The sequence below is a fragment of the Lissotriton helveticus genome, chromosome 8, assembly GCF_964261635.1.
Source record: "Lissotriton helveticus chromosome 8, aLisHel1.1, whole genome shotgun sequence".
NCBI lineage: Eukaryota > Metazoa > Chordata > Amphibia > Caudata > Salamandridae > Lissotriton > Lissotriton helveticus.
In genome coordinates this window covers 1256429758-1256455200 of record NC_136069.1, presented here as the reverse complement: position 1 = coordinate 1256455200, position 25443 = coordinate 1256429758, and positions in this window count along the sequence as shown.

Genomic DNA, 25443 nt, shown 5'->3' with positions numbered 1-25443 from the left:
CTGGGGAGGCAGCTCTTGCCGAGTCATGCTGCCACAGCGTTGCTGGCCTAAGGTGCACGTGTCACTAGCAAGGTGAATCGCCGGTTAAGGCCTACGTGTCCTTTAATGAAAAAGAGGTCATTGCGTGTCCATTGACTATGTGAGGGCAAGGAATACAAAATGGCTTCCGTGTTCTAAGATGGATGCCACGGGTAGAACAGAAATGTGTTTGTAACTGGAGTGCTCTTGCTCGTAGCATAGCGAAAACACCAGGATATACTAAATGGATCATTTGCGGTTCACTGATACCAAAATTATGTATTTACGACAATGTTACAAACACGAGTAAAATCGTCACGGAACCTCAAACCACTCCCTGAGGGCTGGCTTACACTCAACCCAAACCCATCCAGCACAGGCGTCACTGGACATGTGACCCTGGCAATAAAAGGGGCTGGGCGCACGTGACCGTAGCCAGTTCCACAAACTATCTAAGTGTGTCCGTGTGGTCATTATATATGCATGAGGGCCCCGGGCCCTACCACATAACATTGTGCTGGGTTCAACGGATGCAACCATGTCACCTCAGGCAGTGGGGCAGACCTGGGACATGTAGCTGTGTCCTACCCCCCTGAAAGTGTAAGCGGAGTGGACTGGCGTACGACAGTCCATCGTAGGGGCGTGGTTCATCAATCCGGGGCTCTGAGCGTGGTTACGTTTTGGCCTTGCCAAGGAAGTAACTAATAGGTGTGTCTTTGTTGTCCCGCAATCGACAATATTGCAATGTAGCATGTACCCGGATTGCGGGCTCGGCCGGAGGGGTAAATCAGGGAGCGCAGGCCCGCTCGGGTTCTGGGATCATACATGCCAACTGCTGTGTGTGTCGCTATTACCGCAGCATAAGCCAAAGGTCTACCCTCAACCGCATTGTGAGTTCCGCCAGCCGTGAACTCTGCATCGTTGTCCGCCCTATCCTTACCATAGGCCTAAACACACGTGGCCACCCACCTTCACCGCACAACATCACAGTGTCATGGTCAGGCTTGTGGACATGCGCAGAAAGGCATGACAATGGTGTGCCATAGGAGTGAAAGCGATGAAACCGCGCTGCACACAATAGTAAATAGGTTCAGGGGAGGGAGGAGCAGCACTGAGGCTACGTAATACACATTGATGCAGCTCATTTGCTACAAGCAGTACTTGTCAAACAGAAATCACTAAGTCACACATATCATACACCAATGAACCAGTGAGCCTGCCAACACATCACGTAGAACCAACTATTGACTCATGGCTCTCTGCACTTTCACAGGTGACCAAGGATATGTACTCTGCCCTTGGATGATGACACCCGTCCAAGCCCCGAACACACAGGCCCAGAGGCCGTACAATGTGGCCCACAAACTCACCTGGGACATCGTGGAATGCACATTTGGCGTGTTAAAGTCACATTTCAGGTGCCTGGACATCACAGGTGGAAGGATCTTGTACAGCCCAGACATCGTGTGCAAGATGATCGATGCATTTTGTGTGTTGTACAACATACGTGTTTACACCAATGCCCCATGGATAAAGTGCCAGATGCACCGGAAGATGATGAGGAAGATGAGGCAGGTGGACCGCACCCCAGTGCAGCTGCAGCAGGAGTAGCCGGTAGGAACACGCGTCATTGACAATTTCTTCACATGAGCACGCCATTTTGTCACAGTACAAATTGCCTACAGGCACACCATGTGCAAATAAATTCATTCCAACACACATTTCCTGAGTGCATGTCACTCCTCTGTACAGGCACATCACTCTGACAAGTGTAAGTGCAACATGTAGTAGTAACAATCTCATAATTTGAAAATAGATGGTGGGTGTGTCACCTCTGTACAGAGAGGCTGTTTAGGGTGTCACGTATTTGAAATGCCTTTTCTGTGTGTCAAAGATAGTGCGGAATCCCACTCATCAGTGTTTCACATGTGTCACAAATCATTACATATAGGCTGTCATTTGTGACCTACAATTGACAACAGGCCTTCTTTTGGGCTGAAATGTGTATATGTACCTCCATGATGCAGGGTTGCACCCTGTGACTCAAGTCCCATAACATGAGCATCATGGATGTAAATGGGGATCACTGCCCCTACATTCGTCCATGCTTTCATACTTAATTCATCATAGACATGACACGTCTGTGTGTATTATTATGTATAGTTCAGGTTCAGTGGAGTGTTGAAGCTGTCTTAGTACTGGGCCGTGCAGACAATACTTTACAATGTTGCCCCATGGAGGGCCACCCAGAGTCCTTTAGGGATTGACAAATTACTCGGAAGGGGAAGAATCCAGTCCGCAGGCTGATTGCTGTGTCATTGTTAAGCAAACAAAATATGGCAGTCCATGTTGAGGTCCAAGGTTAGTGTCGCAGAGTGTATTGGGGGACGGTGGAAGGTGTTATTCCAGGCCGTGATGCAGAGGGCAGTACCAAGCAGAAACAAGCCATATGGCGGAGATGAGTGCTACTGCTTCCTTCTTACCCCTAAGGCAGATTCATCCTCACGTTCGTCCTCTGAAGTTTCATGTGCCTCACATGTGGGTGGTGGTGTTTGGTCTGCAGCACTGTGTGACACTGACACATCAGGGGCCGGAGATGTGGAAGTAGAAGTAGCAGCAGCATTCTTCTGCACAATGTCTTGGGGCATCACTCCCATGATGAGGATCTGCAGGGCATGGAAGATCCCATCTACAGCTTTCTCGTGTGCAGCCGTGGTAGCCATTCATCGCGCCTGCATCCGCTCAATGTTCTCCATGACCCTCCTTATGTTTCCCGAATCACGGATGACATCGCTGTGGCCACTCTGACTAGACAGTTGTTGTTGTCTCAGAGTCATGACTCCAAGGCCGCCAGCCATGGATTGTTGGAGGGCATGGGGCAGACTGTGGGTGTGCGTTAGGGAGTGTATGTGGTCCATGATGGGACTTAGACACCCACGTATGGCATCAAGTTTGGCTGCCATGAGGTCGAACCCCACCTGCACATGTTCAGCCAGCTCCTTTTGGCGGTCTAACGCATAGCGTTGGAATGCCATGTGTTCTTCAGTGAGGTGCTGGGAGCCAGACATGGTGGTGGGTGTTTCCTGCTGTGCGGTCTGTGCTGGGGGAGGGCTCACTTCGATGGTGCTGGGCTGTCCTGCTATTGGAGGTGGGGTGCAGAGGTTGTCCATGGACCATTGGAGTTCGTCGTAGTCGTTGTCCTGGGGTCGTCTCCATCATCACTGACGTGATGCAGGGTCTGCTCTGTGGGAATTGTTAATTGTCCCTCTGCAATGTAAAGGGGAGATGCGGTTTCACAGTGTATTCCATGTATGTTTACGCATTGGCGAAAGTTTACATACAGACTGCATAACAGTGTACATTCTGACTGTTTGTGAGGAGAGGCCTGTTTGATGCGGGACAGTGGACATTTGTACTACATCACGGATGTGAGGTTGTACTCGTACATTGACATCTCACAGTTTTTTTCTCTGCTTTTATGGTGCATTTTTCCGTATGACGTGTGGGAATTGCAGGCCTGGTGCTGGGGATCACTGATTTTTGTATTGTGGTTTGGTACATCGCCTTTTTTTGCGTTTCGCATTTTTTAGGCGTACTTTTTAGGTGTCATATGACGCGTTATCGTGAGACTATCGCATGGTACCGCCGTGTTGAGAATACAACGTTAACACAGTGTTATTTTCCCGCGATAGACTGCGATGTGAAAGGCTGTGTTAAGTTAATTTTGCAATAATTATTGCACGTTCTTGAGAATATCCCCCTATGTTTTTGTTTAATGGTAACTTATGTAGCATGAAAGAGTTACTAGATATTAGGAGACCATAGGTATTAATCAGTGTCCAATTTAATCACACTTAGTACCTGATGATGAACTGTGAATTAAATTCTGATGCCTGTACAAACAATAGATTGCGCAGGGAACAACATTTTGAGCTGTGCAATAATTATCGCACACAAATGTTGTCTCCTGACTGATTTTGGCAGTTCGAACCTGCTGAAAACTATCGGGGAAAAGGGCAAAGAACAATGTCAAAATACATATTATGGTGCCATAAATACCATTTATGTTTATTATTCTACATTTCTAAGTAAAAAGGGAATTTGTTCATAACATATGTACCTCTCCCCAGGGTATTGGTAATTACGGGATGTGAATCCCTAGGCCAGTAAAAAATTAATTAAATAGTCACAACCCAAAATCATATGTTCGAGAGTTTCAAGACCTACTTTAAAATTCTCAATTTTTTAAAACACTTTATTTATTTAATCGTAAATGGCACACTCATCACTTCTTTGTAAATATCAAACAGTGTATTTACAGTCCATACAATATATTACAATCCCAACATTTAATGCCTTGTTTTATGCCTGCTTAAAACAATGTTATAAAACGTAAGGTGCGTTTTTAATATGTTTTGACGCCTAAGGATATTGTATGGTGTAATACCTACCTACTAAGACGTGGTGATTTTCATTGCTTTGTTGGCATGATTTCGATTGTACACACACATAAAGAGTTTCTGATTTACTGGTAGGCAGTGAAAACTATTGGGAGGTGCAAATGTGATGTCAGTGGGAGCAATAATCAATATTTATCCCCCCTTAAGTAGTCTCACACCAAATCACCACCTTGCCTTGAAGAGAAATGAAGCCTATATTCATATGATTTTGAACAGCTTTGCAAACATAATGCGGTCATTAAATAATTCATCATCGTGTCAAGACCCGTCCTGTAGTGCCTTAGCAGAGGTTAGTAATGGATTTGATAGGGCTGTGGTGTTTAATGCTTGACAGTGCTAGTAATAACATTTCCATCATGAAAATCAGCTTGTTGTCAAGCTGAATCCAAAACAAATACTCAATCAGAACAGCCGAAAGAATGTAGTGGCTGAAAATCACCGCACAGTTCTTTTACTCAGAATGTCCACACCCCATGTCAAAGGGCAACTAATCTATTTACTTTTTGTGCTTTTGAGCAAGCCCCTTAATACTCATTACAAATCATTACCTAGAGAAAAAAAACGAGTCAATATCAAGTTGTTACCACGGGATAATTATTTGCTGATGATTAATGTGGTGTTTCCCTGCTAACTATGTAATTTATCACAGATACTTGTTTCCTATTTAATGTGTATATTTAGCGCAAGGAGAAGAAATATATAGCCCTGGGGTACAGCTTGGGTTTTCTGCGAGCACAAATCTGTGGGAGTTTAGAAACCTTTTGACACTCAAACCCCAAAGAGCTCATTATCCGCAGCCTGGTACAGTGTTTTTATGAAGCGATTTAAACCAATAATTAAAATCCCGAGAGGATACTAATTCCATAGGATGCATGTGTCCGAGACTGCTGAGCTTCGATTCGTAGAATAAGCAATCAGCTATGGCAACTGATCACATAATATAGATAAATAAATCATTCTTTTTTATTAGTGAAAAAACAAGGGCACAATGGGGCGTATGCATGGAGAGAAATGCGTGCAAACAAAACTCTTGTGTTTAGCAAATCATAATCAATTGCTTGGGAATGTCATGTATTTGTCGAAATGCCTGTATTTGTATGCATTACTGTGGTAGTGTCATTTATTTGTCGTAATGTATGCATTTATATGCCGAAGACTGGTAGTTGTTTGAGATTTGGTATATTGGTGGAGCCTTAGGCCCACATACTTGGTAAAGGATAAAACAGACACCATAATGGAGGTCACTAACACTGACCCAGAGCGTGTACGCCCAGCCCCCGTTATTAGCAGGGTCACCTGACGGATTACGCCTGTGTTGGATTGGTGTGGGGCGTGTGTTAGCACTGCCCCTAAGGAGGGTTGGCTGCATGCTGTGTCCAGCTGAATACTAAATTCCTCCCAAAATCCAAAAGAAACAAAGATCAAGTCCAACCTGTAGAAATAAAGCAAAAATAAACTGGATGGTTTATCAGTCTCCTTCAGCCGCGGCCGGTAGTGGGAGTACCGGCCGGGCAGTGACGTGGGGAGGGGCAGGGTGGGGGGTAGTAATGTATGGATTACGGAGTTTAACAGGTAAGTAAACATAAAAATAAATAAAACAAATTTTGTTGCGTGCACTGCATCACCAAATGCGATGCGGTGCACGCAACAAAATTTGTTTTATTTATTTATATGTTTACTTACCTGTTAAACTCCGTAATCCATACATTACTACCCCCACCCTGCCCCTCCCCCTCTCCACATCACCGCCCGGCCGGTACTCCCACTACCGGCCGCGGCTGGTCTCCTGAGTCAATCAGCTGGACAGCAGTTGACATATGGAAGCTTTTGGCAACAGGACATCCCCTCTTGCATACATAATTTAACCTGAGTGGTTTAGGACATGAACATTGGCTCAGACATGTCAGGGACCTACTGGCTGCATGCCCGCTGGAGTCACGTCTATTGTGTGGAGTTGGCCCACTCTGCTGATGCTCCAGATGATTTGTGGTTAGTGTCAACAGTTTAAAAACAGTGTGTGTCAGGAGCATCGTCAGAGTTCATCAAGAAGCATGCATTGGTGGTGTTGCTTGAATCTTTGATGACATTCAGTGGGGCAGTGTCAAGTCTATCTCTTGCACTTGTGGAGGTCCCTTGGTCAGGTTGATACACGGCTGCATTCAGTTTGCGCTGTGGCTGCATGGATTTCATGTCTGGGCCACTGCAAGACCTCTGAGGAGTCACTGCATAGTCGCTCGTGCATACTCAGTGGTAGATGGGTCCTGGTCAAGACATATTCTCGCTATTGGGATAAAGATGCAGGCGGGGTGAGCAGGTGGTCGCTTGTGGACTGATTAATCAGGTGATCTTTGGAGCTTCTTGCCTGTGAGTACGACAATGATGTTGGAGTCCACTTTGGTTGTTCAATGCTTAATGAGTGATAGTGATGATGCAGAAGGCAGGAGCTTGGCATGATGGGGTTGCCAGTCATGTGGTGAACCTAAATGCTTGGTGGAGATGACTTGCCTTGATGGTTGTGGGCATTCCTTCTTGGGTCGTCAAAAACTTTGAGTTATGGTGGTCAAATGCTTACATTCTTCCTTCGTGGAGACACCTGTATTCTTCAGCCTGGATAATCTGGGTTGCTGATCCACTGGTTACAATGTCTAGATGAGTATGCTGGGGAGCATAGGGCAGAGACCAGGCTCGTGCATGGTTGCACCTTATTCCCGGTCTCACATTGGGCTTGGGACAGAGACTCAGTGTGCGCATGCTTGCTGCTTACCTGCGGTTATCCCACTGTGCTGTCACAAGGCCTCCTTGTTTCACCTCTGTGACTTCTTTGTGTGGATAAATGCATTCCGTCAGTGGCTTGACTTCTTTCATTGGCACCTTCCAGGCTTGGCCACTCTTAACTTCCCTCCTTTGGGGCTTGGTCGGTCAACAGTTTTCCCAGTGTGTACCGGTAGGTCACACCTACACTTCCTACTCTTCTTTCTCCTTGGTGGTTCGGCACTTACCTTCTTTCCAATTATGCAGTTAAGACTTCTTATTTCTAGAGTATCTTCTTCTGGGTATGGAGGCTGTTCTGGAAGGGGTACCGCTCCAGGTGGGAGTGTACAGAGCCCCAAGGAGGAGGACCAGGTGTGGGAGAACCCACCCCAGTCTCTTGTCCAGCCACCGGGTACAGGCCTGGGCTGGTGGGTCAGTGTCAGGATGTCATACCGGACCTGACAGGAGGGAGAGTGGACAAAGGATGCCGTGCACCTGGGGCTACTGCCCCCTGCTCTCTGACGCTACAGAGGTTTGAGAGCCCTGAGAGGCATAAAGCCTGGGTCTCATTCCTGACTACTGTCAGTGGCCACTGTGACTTGCTGTCTGTCTGTTGGGATACACCTGTGAGCAAGTTAATTTTAGATGCTGCACAGGTGGTGTCCACAGGTGAAAAAAGGGTTCCCCATGGATTAGCTTGGTTGGCCCTGAGAGTATGGACAGAGGAATGGAAATAGGTTCAGATTGGCGTAGCACTGGAATACGCCCCTGCTGTTGTGGGCCAGGTCCACGTTCTATCGCCCAAAGCAGCGAAGCCCATCAAGGTAGTGAATGGTCTACCCTTCGTTTTGGCTGGAAGGGGGTTGTGTTGGACTTGGTCCTTTTTGCAGGGTCATCCCTGAACTTTTTGCCTTCCTCCTCTATTTTTTCTGACCTGTTGTTGGCTGTTTTATGACTCTGGGCACTTTACCACTGCTGATCATTGCTAAAGTGCATTTGCTCTCCCTATTGTAAATTTATGTATGGATTAGTGATTCCATGATTGGCTGGTTTGGTTTACTTGTCAGACCCTAGTACAGTGTGCCCAGGGCTTGTAAATCAAATGCTGCTAGTGGGCTTGCAGCACTGGTTGTGCCACCCACAGAAGCAGCCTGTAAAAGTGTGTCTCAGGTCTGCCAATGCAGAGCCTGTGTGCAGTCTGGTACTACCATGCTGACTGGGCAAATGCACCCACTTGCCAGTCCCTAAACCGTCCCTCTTCTTCATATCAGACACCCCTATGGTAGGCCCAAGGGCAGGGTGCATTATAAGGTTAAGGTAGGACCTGCCCTGGTGTGTGTGGCATGCCCTAATAGTGAATTACAGCCATTTTCGTTTGTCACTATTGCAAGGCTACCTGTTCTCCATAGGCCTGAATGGGCAGTTAGATTATTACATCTTATAATCCTAACTGACTCAGGGAATATGGTAGAAATTCGAGTTTAGTATGCCTGAACTCAGAATGATAAAATAGATCTTTTAGCAAAGTTGTTTTTAACATTCTGTGTTTGAAAATACCACTTTTAGAAAGTAGGTGTTTTCTTGTCTAACTATCCATTCCTTCCTCTGCTAGGTTGTGTATTCCTTGACTGGAGTTTGAGTGACAGGGGCTGGGGGATTCCAGGAGACAGGGTGAGTCAGCCGAGTGGTGAATAGAGAGATCTGCATCTAGATGGGAGGGAGGAGTTGCACCTCGGACCTGAATAGGGCTGTGCCTTCCCTCCACAATGCTGGCTCCACCTCCTGTGGGGCGTCTGATGGTTCTGCCCTGCACTGTGAAAGGAAAGAAGGAGTCATGTAAACAGAGTGCTCCAAGACTGACCAGAACTGGTTTGGACTAGACAAAGGCCCCTCTGCCTCAGAGGACAAAAGATTTTGGGGTATAAGTTTTGGGACCCTGATCCCAAGAATTTAGATTACTTTTGGACAACAAGAAGAAACCTTTGCTGAGGTGAGGAACCTGAAGAATTGTCGCATCGAGTGGAAGCGCCTCGCATCATCGGAGAAGAGTGTCGCTGCCAAAGCCGCTGTTGTCGCATCACGGAACAAGGGTGTCACCGCTGAAGCTGTCGCATCGAGTCGAAATTTCTCGCAACATCAGAGAAGCGTGCCGCATCAGGAAGAACTTGATGTCTTTATTTCTTTGCACCGGATATTTGCCCCATTTCCATCTTTGCAACACTTTTGTTGCCCTGCACATCGCATCTTAAGGTACATTGACTCAAAGTGTTGCATTTTAAGATCTAAAGAGAACTAAACTAAACCTACCATTTTAAGTACAGTATTGTGGATTTTTGTCGTTGGTGGTCTTGTGTTAAATCTATATAAAGAATACTTATTTTTAATATGCAACTGTGTGGTGTCCATCTGTAGTGTTGTCACTGGGTTACTGTATGTGTTCACAAATGCTTCACACACTGCCTCTGAGATTAACCTGTCTGCTTGTGCCAAGCTATAAGGGGGTGAGCAGGGGTTATTTTAGGAGTGTACCCCCTTACCCTGACTAGAGGCAAGGGTCCCTATTTGTCACAAGTACCTACCTGTGCCAACTAGAGACCCCCAAATCTAACAGCGGCATACATCATCCTCAGGACTATGCAAGTGTGACCTCTAGATGCTTCAGTCTCTCCTCCCTATGGATACAGTAGCGTGCACCTCCTTCAGGGCTGGCCAACATGGCCTCAGTGGCCGACTGTCCCTGTAGTTCAGCCACCAGCCTTGCGTGTTGGTCTCCCGCTTGGTGATGATCAGGGCAGCCGCTAATCCAATGCCCCTTGTCTTCTTTAGTGTTAGATAGTGCCTGGCCACATGTTGTTTGTTTCCTCTTGCAGAACCTTCTTTGAGCTCTTACTCTGAGGGCAGTAGGAAGCTGTGGTCCTGCCTCACTTTCTCTTAGTGGCACGTTGCTGGTGCATTGAGGCCATGCTGTTATCTGGTATTCTTACTGTGGGTGTTACACAGGGTGGCTTGAATGTGCTGGATAATGTGGTCCTAGTGGCTGCACCAGGGCCTCTTGTCTTGTGTGCTTCTGTCCACTCTCTTGTCTGATATTTTTTTCCTTCGGCTTCCTCTTGCCTAGGGGTCATGCCGTCCTGGCAGGTGATGGAGCAAGGATTCGAGAAAAAGAAACTTGCTCGGGTTAATCTTTCGTTAAAAGACACTAACAAGTAGAAATCATAGATAAATAAATATTAACATACATGCGACATTCATATACGGGGAAGAAGGTTTTTTGCTTGCTTAAATAACAAAGAATAATTTGCTATGTGATTGAAATCCCGCTTGAAACCAAAAAATTGCTTTGCGCAAGGGCAAACCTATCCATGTGACTAACCATTTGAGAAGAAAACTCTAACATATGCGCAAAGAGTTGCTAACTGTAGGTCTCAAAGTACAGCATGTCTGGCATATGCTTGCCTGAATCTTAAACAAAGTTTTTTTGCTACTAACGCTTTGCTTAACAAAGAAGAAAATAACACGGGATAGAGTAGAAGGGGAGGTAAACAGTGATAGTAACATATTTGAGAAATTTACATTTGTTCATGATTCTTTGTTAATGAGTGTCTTGGGCCTGATATGCTAAGCTGAAAGAAAGATGGCGGGTGAAACATAATGAAATTTGAGCCTGTGCATTGAAGATCCGCAGCGACCCGGTGACCGGGACATTGGTTGCCTGCCAAAATCCAAGGACAAGAGCTTGAGAACAGAACATCAACTGAAGAAATTATACAACATTTGTATCTATCTATTGTGTGAGATGTATGGGAACAGGAAGAGTCATGAAAAGTGAATACATTAAGTGGAAACGGTTTGCTAAACAAATAATTAGTTACAAATCTTAGGATGATCACATGAGGTGATGACAACTCCCCTTTCCTGGCTCAATCATAATTCAGAATTCACAGACATTTGCGACCTTTGAGGGTGGGACATGCAAAATTAAAGAGTATAATTCGAGTGATTTAAGTAAGTGGGATAGAAGTTGCTGATGAGATGCTGACAGAGTTGCGGAGAAGACGATGATGAGAGCTGCTGAGGGGAGTCGTTGACTGAGAAGACCATACTGGGAAGATTCAATACTGAGTGACAGCATGATTAGATTGAAGATTTGAAGAAGGATATCGAGGAGGGTGAGAGAGTAAGAGAGGGATGTGCTCCAGTGCATCAGGTTTCTAGAAAGATATAGTAAGTATAATCCTATACTGTACCTATCCTAAATTCTTTGTTGCCTGACATTTAAATTAGGTGACCGCCATCAACCCTTTTGGCCAGGACTGTATTTCCTGTTCCACTTTGTTAACTATCACTCTTCCTTAAAGTTTTGAATATTTGCTGCAAAGTGCAGATTGTTGTATCTTTTGTCTCTTCATCCATCGCTCTTAATGGGTTTGGGATTGAGAGTCTGTATTTTGAATGAAATTTGATAAATGAAATATTCTCTCCCATGAACGCTGATTGAGTTCGCACTGTGAAACTGTACAAATGAGCGTATATTTTGATTGAATTATTAGATAAAATGTATTGAATCTTACTTGGAGTCTGTGATTAGTTTAATGTAAAGTTATAAGAAACTTTTAATGAATTTTGTTAATATCACCATCAACTACTCGACTAATGATTCATTGACCAAAGGAAGAGTGTTGATCTGTGAAGATTAGCTAGGTATTGACTAATTCATATCAAGGAAAATAAAACTTGACCCCCAGCGAAACAGTCAGGAAATTCAAATGTGTATATGGGCCCATTGTAAGTGATAGTTTGAAGTGTGAGAAATGTATCCTGACCATTCACTGGATCACGGGTGCAGACGGTCACAATGGTGGCTCTTTAGATGTAGCCTATTAAGTGAGTGGTAATGGGTGGATTGTACCTTGTGATCTGGGTGCCTTCTGGGAAGGCTTTCATTTTTCCATTGTATTGAAGTAGTCAGAGCACCTCTCTTGTCCCGCTTGACTCCACCTTTTCATCTCCAGCGGCAGTGAGCTTTGGGCAATTTCGGGGCAAGGTTGGCAGGGAAAGGTAAGGCAGACAGGGACTGTCCAGCACGGTGGTGCTTCAATGGCATGGTATCCATGCTACATCCTTTATGCAGTGTCTGACAGCCCTTTCGTGGCACTCTCTCTGCTCTGTGTGCAGTTGTTTCTATCCAGGCCATGATTTTGTACTCCTTTAGAGTCTTTGGTGGCCCCTTTTGAATCTGTAACAGTGGTTGTATGGTTCAAACTTGCTGCGGTCCCACCTCTATGTTAGTGCGCTATGGGGGAACGGCTTAGTCCTGGCTTTTATAGGCTCCTGGCTACTTGTTGGTGGTAGTGGGGTGATTGGACCATGATGCTTTTCATTGTTGCTGCCCCAGGGAGTCTGTGTCCACAGTCTACATTTTGTTTCTCTGTGTGCCCCTCCCAGCTGCTGCCTGTATGGTTTTGTGCAGTAGGAGTGCCCTCTGCAAGGCTCACTCATTCATGGCGAGGCTCAGGCCCTGCACCACAAAGTTCCTTGCTCTGTTTTCCTACGGGAAAAGTGCCTTTCTCTGCAGCCAGCACTATAATGCATTACATCCCACCTTGAGACTCTGACCAGGCAATGCCATCTCCCCTCTGCCTGTGGAGATGTCAGGTGGATGCCAGAGGCGTGCAGTTCTCACCCTTGCACTTTTTATGGCTTCTGTTTGTTGGGGTATACCATTTGCTGACCTTCTTTTTGTTTATGTGCAGGCTCTCTTAGTAGGAATTTGGCTGGGGTGGGCAGCTTTTGCAAAGAAGCACTAGGTCAAGGATTCTCTTGCCCTTGTGGTCTCGGGTTGCTCTCCCAGGGTGGCCTTGCTTTTCTAAAGTGGAGTACTGGGCATTGCAGCAGGGCTGCTGTGGAAAGCACACAGTATCATCAGACGACCACCAGGGGTGCGCACTGTGCCCTCTGCACCCGTTCCATTGTGTTTTGTTGTTCTGCCAGGACATCTCGTCCTTTAATTCTTGCAGGCAGAAGATTGCAGGTTTATCAGGGGGCACACTGTCTCACCAGCTCAGCGGCAATGGCAGGCGGCCACTGGGAGGCGTGCGATGCCCTCAACCTCTGTCTTGGCAGGAGCAGCAGGTGGGCACCGGAGGGAGGCAGGAGCAGCACTTCCTGCACCCTTGGGATCGCTGGGTCTGCCCCAGTTTACCAACCATGACCTTTGGCCCACCCAGTCATGACAGATGAGGCTATGGATAACGCTCCTGTTAAGTGCTTCCTCCATGTGGACGGTGGAAGGGTGTGATCTTTTTTCACTTAGTTTACTCTGATTAATAATGAGGGGTTATTATAGAACCACTAGAACATATTTTAAAGTGCATTGTTTTTTATAATTTCTATTTTAAGTACATACTGACAGGGGGCAAATTACTGTCTTTAGGTGATTTTCCCTATTTTTGTGCTGGCTGAGATAATAAAATACAGGTCCTACTGGTAAAAAAAAATGCAGGTGGCAACTCTAGCTCGGGACTGCAGCAAGCTGCAGTTTAGCAGTTTGTATTGGGGGAGTGGGGATAGCGGTTAACCAAGGAAAACCAAAGGAAATGATGGACGGAGCGTTGACAATACAAGCACTCACCCCCAGTCAACTGATCTGGGTTTAATCCATCACCGTTCTTTAGCCCACTCTGCCACCCCAGTTCAGACATGGCCATATGCAAATCAGTCTGACCCTGTGCCTCATGGGAACAGTCCAGCCCGAACTGCCAAGCCATGTCTTCCCTGGACCGGAAACAAGCTACCGAGGACCGGTTTCTGGCATTTCAGCCGTCTTCAGCCCGGCATCCTTGAATCCAGTGGCAAAGTGAGCAAGGGACTCACGTCTGAGCATACTCTGCCAACTTATGGCGAACAAAGAAAAACCAAAGGAAATGATGGACGGAGCGTTGACAATACAAGCACTCACCCCCAGTCAACTGATCTGGGTTTAATCCATCACCGTTCTTTAGCCCACTCTGCCACCCCAGTTCAGACATGGCCATATGCAAATCAGTCTGACCCTGTGCCTAATGGGAACAGTCCAGCCCGAACTACCAAGCCATGTCTTCCCTGGACCGGAAACAAGCTACAGAGGACTGGTTTCTGGCATTTCAGCCGTCTTCAGCCCGGCTTCCTTGAATCCAGTGGCAAAGTGAGCAAGGGACTCACATCTGAGCATACCCTGCCAACTTATGGCGAACAAAGAAAAAACAAAGAAAATGATGGACAGAGCGTTGACAATACAAGCACTCACCCCCAGCCAACTGATCTGGGTTTAATCCATCACCGTTCTTTAGCCCACTCTGCCACCCCAGTTCAGACATGGCCATATGCAAATCAGTCTGACCCTGTGCCTCATGGGAACAGTACAGCCCGAACTGCCAAGCCATGTCTTCCCTGGACCGGAAACAAGCTACCGAGGACCGGTTTCTGGCATTTCAGCTGTCTTCAGCCCGGCTTCCTTGAATCCAGTGGCAAAGTGAGCAAGGGACTCACGTCTGAGTATACCCTGCCAACTTATGGCGAACAAAGAAAAACCAAAGGAAATGATGGACGGAGCATTGACAATACAAGCACTCACCCCCAGTCAACTGATCTAGGTTTAATCCATCACCGTTCTTTAGCCCACTCTGCCACCCCAGTTCAGACATGGCCTTATGCAAATCAGTCTGACCCTGTGCCTCATGGGAACAGTCCAGCCCGAACTGCCAAGCCATGTCTTCCCTGGACCGGAAACAAGCTACCAAGGACCGGTTTCTGGCATTTCAGCCGTCTTCAGCCCGGCTTCCTTGAATCCAGTGGCAAAGTGAGCAAGGGACTCACGTCTGAGCATACCCTGCCAACTTATGGCGAACAAAGAAAAACCAAGGGAAATGATGGACAGAGCGTTGACAATACAAACACTCACCCCCTTGCTCACTTTGCCCCTGGATTCAAGCAAGCCGGGCTGAAGACAGCTGAAATGCCAGAAACCAGTCCTCGGTAGCTTGTTTCCGGTCCAGGGAAGGCATGGCTTGGCAGTTCGGGCTGGACTGTTCCCATGAGGCACAGGGTCAGACTGATTTGCATATGGCCATGTCTGAACTGGGGTGGCAGAGTGGGCTAAAGAACGGTGATGGATTAAACCTAGATCAGTTGACTGGGGGTGAGTGCTTGTATTGTCAATGCTCCGTCCATCATTTCCTTTGGTTTTTCTTTGTTCGCCATAAGTTGGCAGGGTATACTCAGACGTGAGTCCCTTGCTCACTTTGCCACTGGATTCAAGGAAGCCGGGCTGAAGACAGCTGAAATGCCAGAAACCGGTCCTCGGTAGCTTGTTTCCGGTCCAGGGAAGACATGGCTTGGCAGTTCGGGCTGTACTGTTCCCATGAGGCACAGGGTCAGACTGATTTGCATATGGCCATGTCTGAACTGGGGTGGCAGAGTGGGCTAAAGAACGGTGATGGATTAAACCCAGATCAGTTGACTGGGGGTGAGTGCTTGTATTGTCAACGCTCCGTCCATCATTTCCTTTGGTTTTTCTTTGATAGGGGTTAACCTGCCATAGATGAAGCAGTTGCAGTGACTCCAAGGCCTAGGGCTGTAAGCTGCCTTCTGCGCCTCAGTTTCTGTGTGGGGTTCTGGGAGTATGTATTAGTATGTGTATGATGCATGCAGTAATATACTGTAGTATGGGGCATGCATTATATTAGTCAGATAATAGCAATGCAGGCCTAATTGGATGAGCAACCACAACAGAATTATATATGTCTGCCCATTACCCAAGCATTAATATGGAATTACAATGCAGGAATAAGCTTTCCCTGCAAATCGGGATGTGTCAGGATTTCTGTACATTTAAAAAAAAAATCCTAAAAACATGGTTGTTTTAATCTGTTTTTGCGCTTGCCTTTCCAGTTGCCAAGCGCTGAGAAGCACCTTAGGGTTTGAGTCATGCGCAATAATAAATGACATTACATTACAATGCCTAGTAGAATAAAGGCCTCATTCACAAAGGTAAACTTACACTCATGTGTAAGTTTACTATTTCTTTGGTATTCACAAACTACATGTTTTACTTTACTAATAGTAACTTTACCGCTGCAGACACTCCACAGTCGGGGCAGAGAACTCTGCACACAAAAAGACAGGACAGGCATCCATGAGTGTGGAGTATCAGCAGTCATAAAATTACTGTTAGCAAATGTAAACTTGTAGTACTCTTAAATGCCTTCGTGAAGTGTTCAAGTCTATAATTAACACCAATCAGAATATCGGAAAAAATCCTATTTCTGTCAATGATCACTATAACTCTAACGATACGCGCAGTACACTCACAGAGGCACATGTATTTTTTATTTGTTAACTTTTTGCTAGGTTTTAAAGAAAGAAAACTCAGCAAAGCATTATTTGTCATTAACTTCATGGAACAGAAAACAAGACTGATACCAAGCTAAAGCACAGACACACAAGCTTCTAAGCCTGGCTCCACCCCTTTAATTTTCCCCACGGTAGTGTTGAAACTAAATTCACATTAGTAGTAGACATGCAATAGTTGCAAGAGTGCTATTTCACCATATAAAAACAACATACCCTCCCACTGATATCATTGCACTGAGTGAAGATCATTTACCTCCGGTCTCATCGCTGCATTCCTGCCTGGCTCCTTGAGACCGGGACATGGATTCCTAATCCTGCAACCTCCTGTTCGCGCCTCCAGTCTGCCCAGTGCCTCCCACTAATTATTTACCTGGTCATTTTATTTAACTATTTTAATTTGCCTGGTAATTTTAGGTTACCTTTCAGATTTATTTTGTCATTTAACTGCTTTTGTGCTAGAATGTGTGTTTTAGTTTCCCATTGTGCTGTTGTTTTTACAGCCATCCTGCCTTTTCTTGCCCAATCACCCACCTCCCACTCAGCCCCTCCACTGCCAGGACTACTTATGGAGGCCACTCCATTGTTCCAGTAATAGCCCATTGACCTCTGGTCTCTGCACTTCTCCCTTGCCTGGCTCCTCCAAACCATCACTTGGCTTCCCAGCCCCACAGCCTCCTATTCATGCCCACAGTCAGCCCACTGCCTCCCACTCATTATTTGCCTGGTAATATAATTTAAATCTATTTTAATTGGCCCTAATGACTTTAGATCATCTTTCCCATTATTTTTGTAGTTTAACAGTTTTTTGCTAGAATTAGTGTTGCGGTTTCCCCATGCGCTGTTGTTGTTTTTACTGCTCTCCCGCTACTGCCATTTCTCGTCCGATCTCCCACATCCTACTCAGTCCGTCCCACCCACAGGAATACTTATGGAGATGGCTGCGCTACCACACCACTGGTGCGCCAAAGTCGTGCCAAAGACAAGCCTTGTGCATCCATCTGCACCTGGACCGCACCCAGCACCTAAACTCCTGGCCCTCCCACCATCCACTGCTACACCACCAAGGAACTCCTGGCCCTAGACCCTCAATGCCTCAACAACAACTGCTTCACAGATTCCCCACGATCAACCAAAGGGCCCTTCAGCTGCTAGCACTGCCGCTTCTCAAGCTGCACAGGCCCACTGGCGTGCCCCAAACATCACATGCATGAGACTATGCACAGCCCGGTGCCCCTCTAATGGATCCTGCTCAATGCCCCCTTCCTCTGCATACATGCCGTAGAAATGTGGGACACCATCACCACCCTCTCCCCCAAGGTGGCCTTTATCAATGAAACGTGGCTCAACCTGACTGCGAACCCCAACATCACCACCAACGTTCCCATCCGCTACAAGATGATACACAGAGACAGTGCAAACAGGCGTGCTGAGGTCATCACCATAATCTTCAAGGAAACCATTCAATACACCATCGCCAACAACGACCCCACACCCCTCATGGAACACCTCAACTTCAGACTACAAATTGATGCAATGACAAATATAAAAGGTGCCCTCTCTTACAGACCACCGGGCCCGCGACCAGTTGTCTGCGACACCATCTCCAACCACAGCACCCCTGACCATCGACTTCCACCACTAAGTCCTGCTCTGCAATCTCAATTTCCACAATTTCCACATTGATGACCTCAATGACACCAACTCCGCCTTCCTCTTACAGAACCTCAACAACATCCGCCTCACCCAATTCATCCCCAGACCCAAGCACATAGCCAGGCATGCACTCAACGCCATCTTTACCTCCAGCGACAGATTCAATTAACCCATGTTACAGAGCTCACATGGACCGACCACGCCATCTCTGGCAGAGCTCAACATACAACCAACAAGCACCACAGTGTCACTCGAGGAATTGGGGAAAAGTAACCAAAATAAAATGGACCCAATCCCTCAGCACCACTCACTAAATGCAAAGATGAAGTGGCACTGTTGAAACCAGTCAAAACCAACAAAGCCTCGAAACAAGCAAGCTGTTCACCCCAGAGCTTAGAACCACCAAGATCAACTGCTGCTGACTCGAGAAGCATTGACGATTTTCCAAGAACCCCTCTGACAGAGCCACCCACAAAGCTGCCCTTAGCGGCTACCATCAGCTCATCAAAGAAGCCAAGAGAGCAGCCATCACCAACTGTATCAACAACGTGGCCAACCACACAAAGGAACTATTCAACATTATCAAGGAATTTGTCATGCTCTCCAGCCACAGAGATCACCATCCATCCTTTCCAAGAACTCTGAGAATCCCTCGCTCACTACTTCCACAGCAAGATAGCCATGATCTACAACTTTCACCCACAACCAGCCACCCCCAGCCTCAACAACTGCAAGCAACCAGCAATTAACAACCAAACACTAACCACCTGGTGTCTACTCATGGAGCTGACCACCTCTACCATCATGTTGTCCATCCACTCCGGGGTGTCCACCAGCCCCTGCCCCCCCCTCTTCAACCTCAGAGCCAACCCCATCAGCACAGAGCTCACCAGCATCCTCGACACGTCCATTGCCACAGAAACGTTTCCAGATGGATGAAAACATGAGGTGGTCCGACCCCTCCTGAAAAAGCACTTGGCCGACCCCGGCAACCTCATAAACTACCAACGGATCTCCCTGCTCCCCTCCCCTAGCCAAAATACGCAAGAAAGCCATTAACCAACAGCTCATAGAATTCTTGGAACCGAGCCAACTACTCGACGCCTCACAATCAGGATTTCATGCCAACCACAGCACCGAGACAGTGCTGATCGGTGCCACAGATTACATCAGATCTCTCCTCAAACATAAGGAAATTTTAGGCCTGATCCTCCTCAGCCTCTCTGCTGGTCTCAAAACAGTCTCCCACCAACCACACCCTCATTGATAGACTCCACATTGCCGGCATACTGAAGTACACCCTCAAATTATTCATTTCCTTCCTCTCAGGACGCACACAGAGCATCCAACTGCCTCCCTTCTCCTCCACACACAAGGACATCACCTGCAGTGTACCCCAAGGGTTATTCCCTCACCCCACCCTATTCAACATCTACATGACCCCCTTGCAGACGTCATTAGATCCCACGGCCTCAACATAATCTCCTACGCCGACAACACTCCACTCATCCTCTCACTCACCGAATACCCTGCCAACACCAAAACCAACTTCCGCAACACCATGACAGACGTAACCAAATGGATAAGAGATAGCTGCCTCAAGCTCAGCTCCTATTAAACAGAAGTACTAATATTTTGGAAGAACATCTCCATACGGCATCACAGCTGGTGGCCAGCAGAACTCGGACCAACACCCAAACCAACAGACCAAGCACGTAACCTCGGCATCATCCTCAACAGCCAAATAACAATGAAACAACAAGTAAATGCAGTCACCTCCTCGTGCTTCCCCACCCTCTGCATGCTCTGCAGAATCTTCAGATGGATCCCCTCAAAGCATCAGAAATACCATCACGCAGGCCCTCGTCACCAGTCGCCTAGACTACAGCAATGCACTCTATGCCAGAATCTCCATCCAACTTCTAAAAAGACTCCAGATCATACAGTACACCACAGCCAGACTTATCCTGGACCCTCCCCAAAATGGTCCCACATTGCCCCCCCCCACCTCAGAGACCTCCACTGGCTCCCCATTCAGAAGAAATGCCAGTTCAAGATCCTGATGTATGCCTACAAAGCTCCACACAACCAAGGACCAGCCTACATCAACCATTAACTGAACTAGCACCTGCCCGCAAGACACTTGCGCTCTGTCACAGTCACCCTTGCACACACAACCCACATCCATTGCAGCCGCATCGAGGCGCTTCTTCTCCTACATTGCCACCAAGTCCTGGAACACCCTACCTCTCCACCTCCATAGATTGCACTCCCTGGGGAAGTTCAGAAAAAAGCTCAAGACCTAGCTGTTCGATTGAGTCACAGCACCTTAGCACCCAGATGCCCCTAGGGGTGACAGAGTAACATCTACAAATACTGATTAATTGATTTATTGACAACCACCCTTTCTCAGCTCATCACTGGGTGGGTGGGGTCAGTGTGCATCACTGACTCCAACCCATCCTTTGACAATCTGGGAAAGGGTAGAGTACATGATGCAGGTAAAAAGCAGAGAAATCGAATTTGCTCAGTGGATCATCATGATTTTTGAAGTCATACTGCACAGACTTAACTGGCGGAGTCTGCTTCCCGTACTGAGTTCAGTTTTTTTCCCAGGGACCTTCACATCATCCTCCTCAAGTTTGCTCCGGCGGTGAGTCGTTCCTGACCGCAGGCCCACACACTTCACAGGCACAGCTTGAATACTGGTGGCAGCAGCCCACGACCCCACCAAACCCTGCCACTGCCTTCCAGGCCTAGCAGAAGAACAAGATTGCGGGAATCAAGAACTTTGAGGGCTTTGGGTGACCAACTAGGGTGTCGTGCCCACCAAGGAACAGCCTCAGCTGGGTGAGTACTAAGTAGAAGGGACGTAGGGTTGTGGTATACATTGGGCTAAGCAGAGTGGGCAGTCAGTAGTTGGAGTAGCAGTGCTACCAGGTTAGAGAGGCAGCAGGCTGGGAAAGGGCGATGTGCAGGGAGACTATCTGTAGGGAACTGGGTATTTGGAAACACGTAGAATTACAAGAAGATTGATCGCTATTGATGGAAATTTGAAGTTTCCAATGCAAGACGTTTACAACCCATTTTGGTTTGAATTGCACAAAGACTACAGCTCCTTGAAAAAGCCTTATGTTGCTAGAATCAAAGGGCAGCGGTGTAGCATAGTGCCACTGCCGTCGTCACATAGCGTGTGAGGCTTAAGTTGTCATTCAACATGAATCAAAAGGCGAATTGAAGTTTTGCTGTAGTGCATGGAGACAACACGGACAGAGAGTAGTGGGACAGGGTTGCATTGTGCTGTCTGTTGTGCACAAACAGATGGCCGGAGTTTCAATTGCCCGAGTGGTGGATTGGGTTGTGGTGTGTCCAAAAGAGATTGGGGATTGAGAGAGAGGCATGGATCCCAATATGTGTACATTCACACTGAAAAAGGAAGTGGCATTGACAGGGGGGGGTGATTTTGCTACCGAGTGGTGGTACCTAAGAAGGGGGGTTATAATCAAGCACAATGCAAAGCACTTCACTGGCATGAAAAATCAGACATGCCAGTGGCAAAGTACACACGCTACCTAATATAAACCACAGTTGCAACTTTTAGTGTGTTTTTTGGCTTGCTGTTTGTAGGCAGTATGGTTTTGATCCTGCCATTCTTTCACATTATTGAGTCTGATGGTCTTTGTTGGTGCCCGTGGCTGATGTTGTCTGTAAGCAGGCTGTTTCTTGGAACCTACTATTTCAGTTTAGTTTAATGTCCGGCCTGTGGTTAGTGTGCCTTTGTGAGTTTGTGTGTGGTTGTGTTGATTTGTTTAATGTGTCCGTGCCCCTTACTCTTTGCACCCCAGCCCTTCAGCACCACCACTTTGAAAACTTCGCCAGAGGCCACTGAAATTAGATTAAAAAAATTGCAGCACATTACATAATCAAGTAATCAGTTTCACGTAAATAACTAAATATCTAAGTGCACCTTGACTTTAATTAAGACATCTCTAAGTAATACCATTATGTCATCACTTTAGCAGCGACTGTCTCTCGGATGTCTCGTATACTATACTGTATTCATTTATAAAGCAATCGATGTCCCTACTCGATCACTGCAAATGACTTGGCGGGACTCCCTCTCCCTTTGGAAGTTACAAGCTATGCAATACCCATATTATTAAATATAAATACCGCTGACCAATTTTGTACATGCTTATCATTGCCCAATGAAATCATATGCACTATTCTCCTGACATTGTAACAACGTATATCTGACATGTTGAACAAATGCATCATCAAACAGGTTGGCTGAGGGACAGGTTGTTAGGGCTATGAGACAAGCTGTCCCCATCCACGCCACATCTATTACAAGGTGAGGTAACATTTGCATTTCATTACAGACATTGGCAGATGTTCTGTGTAAACGACGTACAGTAAAATAATGACACACCTGCAGATTTGACGGCATCAGCATTCTTCTATGTTATGAAATGCACTTGATGAACGACTTTGTAAAGCTGCAATCGTATTTATTTTTTCACTTATTGCAGACATTTTTTATATGGTTTGTGCAATTATATAAAAAAATAAGCATAAAAAACTCCAATAACATTAGGCTCTAAAGAGGTATCCGGCTTCTTACAATGGTGCTTTAAGATACCACTCCTTCCAAAGGTTGACAAAATATACCGTAGGGAATTTGGACTGAACAGCACATGACCCAGGGATAGATGTCTTTTGTGCAAAGACTTTAACCATGGGAGAGTAGATCTCCACAAATGGAGGTATATGTTTTTGTAATAAAATTGAGAGGGACATGGGGAATGGATGTAAAATAGGGCATATCGACTACTAAATAGGTCAGATTCAAGAAATGTAATAAGGAATTTAGGGACGGACATACAAATAATAAAAAACACTCACCAAACGGTGAGACTACTGCTATTCACAGAAGTTACTCCAGCATCAATTAGAGTTGTGCTACTGACAAAAAAGGCAGAAGTCTATTTTATATTTATATTTTTATTGATGTTATCGGAGTAAGTTCAGCTCTACAGATAGCCAATCATGGTGCAGCAACACACTCTCATGAAATCAATGGAAAAATAACCCTAAAAACACATGGGGCTAAATATTTTTGAATGTCTAAAAATGTATGATGCCTGGACCATCTGCTTGCTGAAGGCACTCACTGTCCCAGCTGCCACTGCCCTTAGGAGAAGGAGTCACCGCCGATCGCTTCCTATGCGGTCCGCTCTTAAGCGTTTGCCATCTCCCGCAGTGCAGGACGCCTGGACCATCTCCATGCTGAAGGGACTTGCTGTCCCAGCTGTGACCTTTCCAAGGAGAAGGGGTCACCGCTGATCACTTCTTGACCCACTCGCTCTTAAGCTCTTGACATCTTGCGGGGTATGCCTGGACCATCTTCTTGCTGAAGGGACTTGCTGTCCCAACTGCCACTGCCCCGAGGAGGAGGGGCCACCGCTGATCACTTCCTGCACCATGCATTCTTGAGCGATTGCCGTCTCCAGCAGCGCAGGACATCTGGACCATCTTTTTACTGAAAAGACTCGCTGTCCCAGCTGCCACCTTTCCGAGGAGGAGGGGCCACCTCTGATCACTTCCTGACCCACTCGCTCTTAAGCGCTTGACATCTCATGCTGTATGCTCGGACAATCTTGCTGAAGGGACTTGTTGTTCAAGCTGCCACCACCCCAAGGAGGAGGGGCCACCGCTGAGCACTTCCTGCACCGCACGCTCTTAAGTGCTTGCCATATCCTGCGACGCAGGACACCTGGACAATCTTCTTGCTGAAGGGACTCACGGTCCCGGCTGCCACTGCCTCAAGGAGGAGGGGCCATCGCCTTTTGGCACCACGCGCTCCCCAGCACTTGACATCTCCCGCGGCCCGGACCATCTTCTTCCTGAAGGGACTCGCTTTCCAGTTGCCATAGCCCTGGGGAGGTGGGGCCACTGCTGATCTTTTCCTGCGCATCGCACTCTTAAGCACTTGACATCTCCCGTGGGACACCTGGAACATCTTCTTTGTAGTGTCGTTTCTTCCCACAGAATATACGCAGACACTGGTTTATGTAAGAGCTTCTTTATTTCCTTCCTTCCTCATCCAGGGCAACAGGCTAACTGCCCCCTTGGTCTTCCAGCTCCTCCCTTTCCACCCGCCCTTGTCCCTCACTCGGGCCGGTCCTAGTGCCTGACCAGTTTGGTCACTGGGCACTTTACATCAACGTCATTACATCCTTGCTGAAGGGACTTACTGTCCTAGCTGACACCACACTGAGGAGGGTGGGACCCCCGTTGATCACTTCCTGCACCGCAGGCTCTTAAACGTTTGCCATCTCCTGCTGCTCGGGACACCTGGACCATCTTCTTGCTGAAGGGACCCGCTGTCCCAGCTGCCACCGCCCTGAGGAGGAGAGGCCATCGCTGATCACTTTCTGCGCCATGTGCTCTTAAGCGCTTGCCATAAACTGTGGTGCAGAAAGTGCACGGGCCACTCCTAGGTGAAGCCCGTGCCAAGGGCAGGCCTGTTCTGTGCCCACCATCATCAGGAAGAGGCTGGGCCACCCCCCTGACCTCAGGTTTACATGGTGATTAAACGGAAGGCACTCTGCCCTTATTGCTCCAAGGTACTGTAACCGGTGTACAGGGCTGAGATGTGCCACGGTCATGCTGTGTTGATTTATTATTCACACCCTGCTGTTGGAATGTACACAACTCGTTATCTTAGATTCATAATCACCAAATTCTAGTTCAAGAAGATCTGATGATGAGTCCAACGGTTACACAAAATGTTTGAAAAAACCCAATAATGTCCCCGTCCATCCCTGCAAGTGTCTCAATCCAATATCAGCCCTCCCAAGTAGCACTTGGCTCACAATAAGTTGGTTATTGAATGTAGCAATCGCATCTCAGTACTCCACACAGAGGAAAATGCAAGCGAGAGCTTACAGGCAGAGAGCAGTGGTTGTATAATCCCAGGGATTGCTACACTGTTACAGAACATAATGGAGATTATTGGGGATAATACTGGCTTCACATACCCACAATACCCACAATCTCCTCAAAAGCCACAGACCCGGAAGTAACCAGTACGGGACCCGTAGCAAGGGTAGGACAGTCGATAGTCACTCAGCCACCCTTCGTGAGTATGAAAGCATTTCACCGCTGA